The following is a 10048-nucleotide window of genomic DNA, read 5'->3' as shown; positions in this document are numbered from 1 at the left end:
AAGAAAGAAAGAAAGAAAGAGGGTAACTGTTGTTTCATTAATATGCCCCAGAGAGTACGGTGGCAGTAGCAGAAGAATGAGAGGGGGGTTATCAGTCCTCATCTGTGAGGAAAGCTTCCCCCCTTCCCTCATCTCTCACTAGACTGTGCGTCCATCAGGCCTCATTACTCTAATGGTAGTGGCAGTGATTAAGGCTTCCTGGCTGCAGACCCCTTTGTTTGTTCGCTTGTGTTTCCCCTCTATAAAGGCAGTCTTCAGGATGCCTGTGGCCCAGCTCCCCCTCCCCGTGTGGGGATGCAGTGCTGGCAGACCCCCTTGGACCTTGGAGTTATCACAGCAGGGGGGGTTGGGACAGGTTATCACATTTGAAGAGGAGAAAGCCAGGAACTGCTCGGGTCCTGCACACACACTGATAATATGGTTAGTGAAGGTATTTAGCTGCAACAATGCATTTCTTGGTCTCTCTCTCCTCCAGCCATTTATTATGTGGCTGCATACTGTAAGTACTTGTGCACTGTGTGAAGTGTGCTACAATATATGCACACACACACACACACACACACATACAGAGCTGCTAATAAACACTGAAATATACAATACTTTGCACACATACATGTATGCAGACATACGCATAACTTGAATTGGATAAAAAAAAAAGAGTTATCTGTTCAAGTTCAGGACGGGGCATTTGTTGGAGGTCACCCTAGCCTCGCTTCCCATTCCCAATTTTTTTCTGTAAACTATCCAATAAAACCGAAACAGCATTTCCCTTATGTCTTGTGTAATACTGTTATCTTTTTAACACAAAAAAAGGAATCCCAGGAGTCAACAGTGCAACCGGAACCAGTACCGTCTGACCCCATCACCATCCACTACATAAGGGGAAAGTGTAGACATTCATTGTTCTTTGTACAACATTACTAAAGCAATCCTGTCTCTGGTCTCAGTCAAGTGTCTAGTGATGTGAGGCACTCTGCCTGGCCTTCTTCAGTTTCACTCAATTCAGTCTTCTTTCTCGCTGCTTCATTCATAATGGATAGCTCTTTGGGTTGCTGTCACCAAGACTCTATCAATGACTGAAAATCCAGCTATGGATCTCAGAGACAGGAGTAGTCACTTACAGACATCAATATGAGGACGTATAAAGTCAAAAAACCTCCTCATGGCCTCATGATATGGGATCATAAATGAGAAAACTAATGTCATGAAAGCCATATGACTTCTTATGCAGTTTACATGTATGGTTGTACCATAGACCGCAACTAAAAGAAGGAAATACAAAAGAGAATACATGTTTAATTGTGTTTAATCAGGGTATATCTTAGGGACAAGAATTACAGGCCCTGACATCAGGTGCAGTCTTGCCCAATAGGAGGCCAAAAATGTAACTGTCTCTTAAAAATGCTCATTGTGGCGTGCACCCATAACACCTCAGGAGGGCCATCAGCTGCCAGACGCTAAAAAACTTCAAAAAATGATGACCACACACAACAATGGCTGTCATGGGAGACCATCAAAAAACAACACATACACAGAAAGCAAGTAAACAAGCACTATACGCACACAACGACCATGTGTAAACAAAGAGCGGTATCTGTTTGTCCCACATCTGAGCTCTGAGCTGCAGAGCTGAGGACCTGTGCACAGCTGTTCTCCCTGTGCTGTCAGTGAGCTTCACCAGGCTGGGCTCGTCCCAAAGGCCTGTACTGGGAGGCCTGCACACAGTCTGACATCTGGACTACACAGCAGGGAGAGATCATTCCCATTCTGAGATAATATATTTTTTTTTTTATCTTACTGCCTCTCTTTCTGTATCACTCCATCTATCTATGTCTCTGTTTGTATCCCTCCCCCCCTCTCTATCCGCCTCTATCCTCTCTTTTCTCTATCCTTCCTACCATGGAAGGGTCCACAGGTCGCAGTCACAAGGGAAAGGATGATGAACAGCTCTACAACTGAGCCAGCTGACTCTTTAGCAGCAGGACTGTCCCCTTGTTCCCTTCTTCCTTTCCTCTTCCTCACTTTTTCCCGTTTTTTTTTTTTTTTTCTCTTTTTCCTCACATGTATCAGTTCACCTCTCCCCTTATTTCAGTCTGGCAGGGCTAGTGAGTGAGGGAGCTGAGGGACGCGCTTGCATGTGCAGCCTCAGAGGAGAGTTGCAATGAGCGGTGACACATCACGACAACCTTTCAGGTCATTAATCAGCACTGGGTGTCACAGTGTGTTAATTTCATGAATGAGAAACACCATCCACTCTACTCAGAAATATAGCATTATGTGTTTGTCTCCTAATACAGTAAATAAAAGCACTTCTCTCTAATATTAAAACGAGAGCACCTTCCAATAGAAGTTAATAGCTGAATCACAGCGTGGATGCCCTTTGTGGAGGCAAAGTAGTGATTAACGATATTCAGATCTTTGTCCTTTATTGACCTCTTTGTAAAGGTGCACAGTCCTCAGCCTACATCTTGGCTTCACCTAATGAGCTCAGCATCGCTGGATACTCTGACTTTGTTTTCACTCTTATAAAAGACAGAACTTATGCTTAAGCCTCTGAAATGCTTTAAAGAGCTGCCATAACCTTCTGTTATTCTTCTAGTTCTTTGTTCTTGTCTCTTGCTTGATAAGGCATGCCAGCCGCCAAGGTCATGGAGACAGGAGTGAGGAAGAAGAAGGGGGGCTGGGGGTATTTCTCTGGTGTAAATGAATAGTTCTATCTCTCTCTAGATGAAGAGGAAGAACCTCATCAAAATGTTGTATCTTGCCTTCTTAAAATGAGACCACATTCAAGTCAGATGAATGAGAATTGTCACGCGCAAAATCATAATTACAAGCCCACATATTCCCTCCAGCAATGGGGAACGACTTTATCAGGCACCCATTGGTCTGTTCTTGTGTGTTAGCTAGGGGAGGATCCTCTAAGCCTTTCTCTTGTCTGCAATCTGCGATTGTTGTATTCCAAGGGGGGTATCAGGGCTGAAAGGACCGAATTTAACAAACCTAATTATCATGCCTTAATTAGTATCAGGGGTAAACCTCGGTGGGACACCTGCAGACTTAATTTATATCCTGACAAGCCAGGAACAAGTGTTAATGTGCCGTATTTATGATAATGCCCCAAAGTGTGCAGGAGGAGCAGGAGGAAGCTCACCTCAACTCTTCCAGAACAATGTGAGAGGCAGGTAATTACAGGGAAAGGGTCTGAAGTGCTCAGGGATCAGCACAGTCCCAATGTTGATACACAGCAAGAAAATAATAGCACATGCTGTCTATGGCATGGAAATGATTTCTTAACTGGGCCCTGAGTTGTTTGTGTCTTGGAAGATTGATAAGGTAAAAAGATAAAACCTCTTAATTATACAGATTTCAATTCATGCTCATTGAGGATAAATAAAATAAAAAGAAGACAAAAGATAAAAAAACTAAACGACGAGGCATCACTTTCAACTGTCTGGGTATGGTGTTATGCAATTATAAGGGCCCTGCATTGTCTAAGACCTCAGCTGAGAAATGCTAGCCTTCACAGAAAATTCTGCTACCACCAATAAATAGGACAATTGTTGTCCTATTAGTCAAAAATAGATGTGCCGTTTGTCTGTTGTGCTACCACAAGCATACCTTTGCGATTGAAAAAATAGGTTAGCAGGGCGGGGATGAAACCTGGAAAATTGTGCATGTTGTATAGTGGCTCTATACACTGCTGTAAACCACTACAGACTTCCGCCAGGCCTCGTCAACACTCTTTGCAAAGAAAAAAAGCAGAGGACAAATTTCCACTGATCGACTATAGAGGTCATGCAGAACAATGCTGAAATGTGCTTTGCATCAGATTAACAAGTCTTACAAGTTTAAATAATTCATGATGCAACATAAGGCTTACTGAAAAAAATATTTAGAATGTGTTAACTAATTATAAATATGCAATTAAATTACAAATGTATATATAAAACAATGTAGTGTATAAGAAAATGTCTGTTATGGCTTTATCTGCCGCACATTTCAGGAGTAACCTTTTTTCTTTTTGTCCTGTAAAATATTGACATTTAACTTTGTTTATGTTACAAGTGATTTTATGCTTTTACAGCTGGGACATAATGATAAGATGGAAACATTGTATCACCAACATGTCAATTAAGAAACTCCCATTTGATATTGGCACACACGCTGTAACTCTCATTTGACACGTATCTTCAAAAACAACATGACTTGTGACGCATGTGACAAATTGTGTGCATGCAGACTTTAAAGTCGGTCATGTGTGGGATATGGTAGTGCCTGAGTGATACTGTTGTAGTACTGTAATAATTCAACTTTACATTTCAAATTTCTAGCTTTATTAATGGTAGGAAGTTGTTGCCCTTCAATGTGTTCAGAACTGACTCTTGTTTTCCCTTTAATCTACGTCATACTTTTGGTGTGAAAGGGAAGATTTCTCTTCTCATTTTAATGTGTTATGTTGTTATGACTTTGTCCTCATCACGTTTTTAGAACTGTGGGTTGGCTTACACTTCACTCTTTCACTGGACCACATAAAAAGAGTGCTGTATAATATTTTTACATGCCGTGGGTTGACCTACTTCTCAGATGTTTGTTTTAAAACCCAAACTATAAATCAGTCGATTAGGGAAAGAAATAGACATAAAAATGATTCAGTGCATGTGTGGAAATACTAAAAATCACTTTCATTATGATTCATTATGTTCAGTGTGTAATGATGCATTATGGTGCATAATGACTGTTTTGTCTGTTTTTTGAAGTGACATTACTTTCTTTCAAGTAATCCTTCAAGGTCTTGATGATGAATTTAGTCTATGTTTGATCTCAAATTGTTTAAGCTTATAGTTTAGTTATATTTTACTTTTTTAAAGGGGTTTAAGTGAATTCAACAAATCTACTTACCTTATTAGTTATTCTAGTTCTTTGGTGTGAAATCCAAGAAAATTCTTAGTCCTAACAAAGTCATACATCTGGACCTAACTGTCCTAGCTCAAAGTTGGTGTCTCTTTTCCCAGGCAGGAAAATAGATGCCCTGGAACTCTGGATGATCCATCATACACTGAAAGCAGAGGTCATCAGAGAGATGATCACAAATAAGTGTGTGTGGCATGGTTTAGTTCGGTATGTGTGTGGGATTTGTGTGCGTGAAGGGTTAGGAGGTGGGGGGCAGGAGGGGAGGTGTTTTGTTTGTGAAGGTATTTTGCTTTCCACATTGTGGAAAACTAAATACAGAAGGTTTTTCTAAGCATCTAAACCACCAAAACCCTAAACCAGGGTTTGGCCTTGAGTCTTAAACTGTTTTGTGGAAAATTATGTAATTTACACATCAAGATTATTTGTTTGTTAAACCGAGGCTACATTTCTAAGAGCCAAAATCAATTTACTTAAATTACTGCACTGAGCACTTTAATTGTGCAGGTAATGAAACAACTGTGAATCATAATGGATTTTTTCTCAGAAGATTTATGTATTTCATTTTTGACTGACTGCTGCTATCTAACAGAGTGCCACTGACTGAGATGTTTAGTCTTTTATTGCAGGTTTGTCTGTTGAAACTGAGAACGCCTTCTGTCAGGGACTTCTAAGGAATGAATTGTAATTCAGTTATTTGGTACTATTAAAATCAGCTATGCTCAATTATTTTGCCTCATTTTCATATGCCTTTATATTGGCAGACATCACATTTCAAGGTAGGCGGGCAAGTTCAAAAAAGCATGCTCAATTAAATGAGTTGCACTTGCAAATAAAAATGACAATGAAAATTTGAGACTAATACAACAGAAAAGGGTAAAAAAAAAAAAAAAGGGATCCTTAAAAAGGATCTAGCAAAAAGTATTTTATCACTCAGGCTTTATATTCTGTAATTTGGCACATTTGTTTTCTGTACAGCTGATGGGAATTTGAAGTTGTACTGATGGAAGTGAAACTTTTGTCAGTAGCACATAGCAGAACAAAACTTTCCTTAGCAGAAATGTGATTCTTCTCTCATCGAACTGGCATCTATGGTTTGCTTTTTTTCCCAGGGAGGTATACTGTGTGTAGTCCTTTAAGCTATTTGTTTGCCTCTTATTGTAAAAAGCTTTATTCTTTTTTTCCCATTTTTGTTTAGTTTGATAACTGTTGCTTGTTATTTCTACAGCAGTAAGCTGTGAGTGTCAGTACTCAAAGTTTACTGGTTTGACTGAAGACAAGCTGACCTCACAGCCTATTCTATTCAGCTGCTGCGTTTGAGGTTGTTTAGAGCCGAAGGTGTTGCTACATGAGATTACACTTCTTGTAACCTTCCGTGCACCGTCTTTGTAGAGCAGCAGTATTTATTCTAGTATCAGGTATTGACAGGTAGCCGTGAGGCCCAGCCCTGGGAGCTCCTTGGGCAGACTGTGAGCAACAGAAAAGCTGGATTGAGTAATCAGGCAGTTGGCAGGCAGACAGAAGCCCTCCAGTCCAGCTGAACTGCTTTAAAAGCCCTATCTGCTGTTGTTCCCCCTCTGCGCTGGCAGCTTATCACCCAGACAGATTTCAGGGGCCCTGAACCGTGCAGAGAGTCCATCCACGTGTGAGAAAGCCCAGGCTCTCACTCAGACAACATGACCCCCTGCCTCGGAGAGATGGAGATAACTCTTCAGCCCACGACACCATGAGAAACAACAAAACTTCACCATCTCCTTGGCTTCTGTTAGTGTCATCCACATGTCTGGGAGAGGGAGGAAAGATTGCCTCTCCAAACAGAAGTGAGGAAGTTTACAGTCCCTGCCTGGGGCTGTTAGAGATGATCCCTCAGGGAACGGAGCCAAGATCATGATCACTCCTCCACATGACTGGTTCCATGTCAATAGTATACACACATGGGTGCACACTGCACACAAACACAGAATTTCTCTCTCTCTGTCTTTCTTCTACTCACACACACACGCACGCAAACACACACGCACAACATACATGTGCTCTCAACACCTGCCCTCTGAAGGCGCTCTCAGTTAATCTCAACATTAATTATTGACTCTGAGTTTAATTTGAAAGTCAGACGCACTGTAAGCCAGGGGACACTGCTTTAAATAATGTATACGGCCCATTCAGAGGTAATCATATTGTCATTGATTAATATACATTGGTGCTGTGGAGCATACCTGATGTGTGTGGGAGCCAGGCACTGGGCATGATAAAACCTGGCGCTGAGAGCTGGTGTCAGGCCGGGAGCATCTCTAGGGCCCCGTCCTCCTTGTCTGATGTTTCAATCACAGCTTAGGAGCTGTGATGCATGGAGGCATACACTATCAACTGTCTGGATAACATGAGGAGCCCCAGAGAATTGCCACAGAAAAGGTTGGAAAAGAAAAAGAAATGCAATTGGGCAGACAGAGATGGAGATAAAAATCAAAGCAAGAGACGTGGAAATGTGGGGGAAATACATATTTTCAGTAGAGATAAAAATACATAAATTCACTTAATTCTTTTGTTAATAGAGTGGCTAGTAAAAACTATCTTGCCCATTAGGGGAAAGAATGACAGTGACTTGGAGCAGCAATACGACGTGCCAGCTACTGTACACACAAGGATGAGCTGCATCAAGTATCCTGAGCTGACATACTGAGGCTGAGGGATTGGGTTGTAATGAATTCCCACACTCTCACACTCCTGTTGACACCCAGATGCAGATGCCATGTCACCCTAAGTTTAGTTTAGACAAACACAGATCTGCCCAGAGAGGAGCGAGGAGCCGCGGCTGCTCCCCATGATGAAAAATTCATACACCGTTGTTACCTAGACGCCATTCAGAGAGCACAGAGTTCAAAAACATGAACCAATTACAGTCGAAACCTCGACTGTCTGGACACAACACATGCATTTTGATAGACGTAAACTTAGAGACACTCAAACCAATAAAGAGTCATGCTACACTCTCTTTCTCTATCACACACACATACATACACACACATACACAATCTCTATCGGATAGGTAAACAAATCCTGTCCAAGAATCTCCTCCTTCAGGAGATTGTGAAAGCTTTGGCAAGCTTGAGTGAATATGTTGTTTTTGTTAATACATAAAGATTAGGGAGACAGTCTCTAGGCTCCTCTCTCTCTCCCTCTCTCCCTCATTCTCTCTCCCTCTCTCCTTCTCCCCTCTCCTTTCATCCTCCCCCACCTTCTCTCTGAGTCTGGCAGGAGAGGTGGTCTTGTCAGACAGCTTCTCTCCCACGTACCAAGGAGCTCTGAGAGGTGTGGAGCAAACAGGCTGAATGCTGGGAGGCTTCTGTCTCTCTTTCTTAAAACCTTTTGGCTGCTAGAAAATACTCTCTGACAGCAGGCCTATGTGTTCTGCTGTATGTTTGACAGCAGAGGAAGAACAGCCTGCACCAGATACAAAATAGCACCACAAGCAGATGCTTAGCCAATCTAAGAAAGCCTCATGGGTTGAGTAAGAAACAATATTCTACAACTGAAGAGGGACAGTCAGTTATATGTGGTTTATTCGATACTGTTTACGGGGCTTTTTCTGCTTCCCAACCACAGTGATATGATACTGAGTAAGTAATGGGGAAATGGTGACCTAACCGAAGGGGGTGGTTAAAAGAATGCTCTCTTATCTCTATCTTGTGGTATTGCTGAAGTGGAGGTATGTGTACGACGAGGCATGTAAATGTAGAGCATCTGAGAGGAGGCCTTATTTCTCTCCATCAGATATATTTGCTGGAGACGCAGCGACAGGGACGACTGTAGATAAGGACTGACTCACTGAAGACACAACAGCAAACAACAACTAAACAATATTTCACTAGGTCATTTGACCTGGTCTGTCAACTTTTGTATTTGATCTTCCTCTGCTTTTGGAAAGGAGAAAGAATGCCAAATATCCCCCCCAAAAAAAACCCAACAACTTCATAGGTTTTTCATTTAGAGTCTCATGGACAGAACAATTGCAATTCAATCAGTAGGGAAAATTGCTCATGGTTGGTAAAACAATGATGTTAACTCTGACTGCAAGTCAAGTCCGACTTCACAAAGAGCACCAGTGGGCAACCATCCATCCAAGTCTTCCAACTGCAGTCTTTCCTCTAATTTTCATCTCTCAACAGGCCTATGAGCCACTCCAGTCAGCCCCTAAAGGAAAGCTTTTTATCATCCAAATTGAGGAGGAGAGAAAGGCCAAATCACATCAGAGGCAACACCAGCTGCACATAAAGAAGTTCTCCACTGAACAATGGAGCTGCCATGAGCACCACCTCTGTCTCCCAGCTGAGCCACGCAGCCAGAGCTTAACCAATCATTGGGGTCAGAGCAGCCGCATGGATGACCAAAGTGCAGGCACCATAATCTAATTATCATTGTATTGCCTTCCAATGTAAAAGGCATCTCTTTTCAGTATCATGAAGGGATTGGAGTGTAGATGAATAGGTCTGAGGCTTGTGTATGCGACTTTAAACTGATTTAAAGGAGTCTAGTATAGTATTAAGATGCACTTTGGAGTAGTGGTGTTATTCAGGCTTCACAATGGAGCTCTGTTGGAATGATGCACCGGAGTAATCAAAGCCCAACATCTCCATCTAATCCCAATTCAACAGTATGTTTACACAAACTAACACAATGCCAAGAATATGCTTAAAAGTAGAGGAAATCTGATTATGAGAAGTGCCTATTAGAAAACTGTGAAAAGTAATACCTGTTATGGTGAAGCAACTTTTATTTACATAAAAACTACTGAAAATAATATTAGGAAAGGAGAACATGCACAACATGTGAAAAACAAAGAAAAAGACAAAGGAAGAAAGACAATGAGGTTGAGAAATAACAGAAAAATTAAACTAAATTAATCTCAAGGTCTCTCTCTCTCTCTCTTTCTCTCTCTCTCTCTCTGTTCTTTCTGTTTTTGCGCAAGTGTCCCAGTTAAGAAATTGCTTACATCCCACTCAGTCTGGGGCTGGATTGAAATTTCCCATAGGGTATGTACCAATATGCAGAGAGCACACTTCGACAGATGCCATCAGAGAACAAGCATATGAATTACCAGGCAGCCTGCCATCTTTGAGTTCAGACAGAATGGCATTAATAC

This window comes from Morone saxatilis, unplaced genomic scaffold (assembly GCF_004916995.1).
Source record: "Morone saxatilis isolate NCDOM2014 unplaced genomic scaffold, NCSU_SB_2.0 Contig11, whole genome shotgun sequence".
Taxonomy (NCBI): domain Eukaryota; kingdom Metazoa; phylum Chordata; class Actinopteri; family Moronidae; genus Morone; species Morone saxatilis.
Note: the sequence above shows the minus strand (reverse complement) of the source record.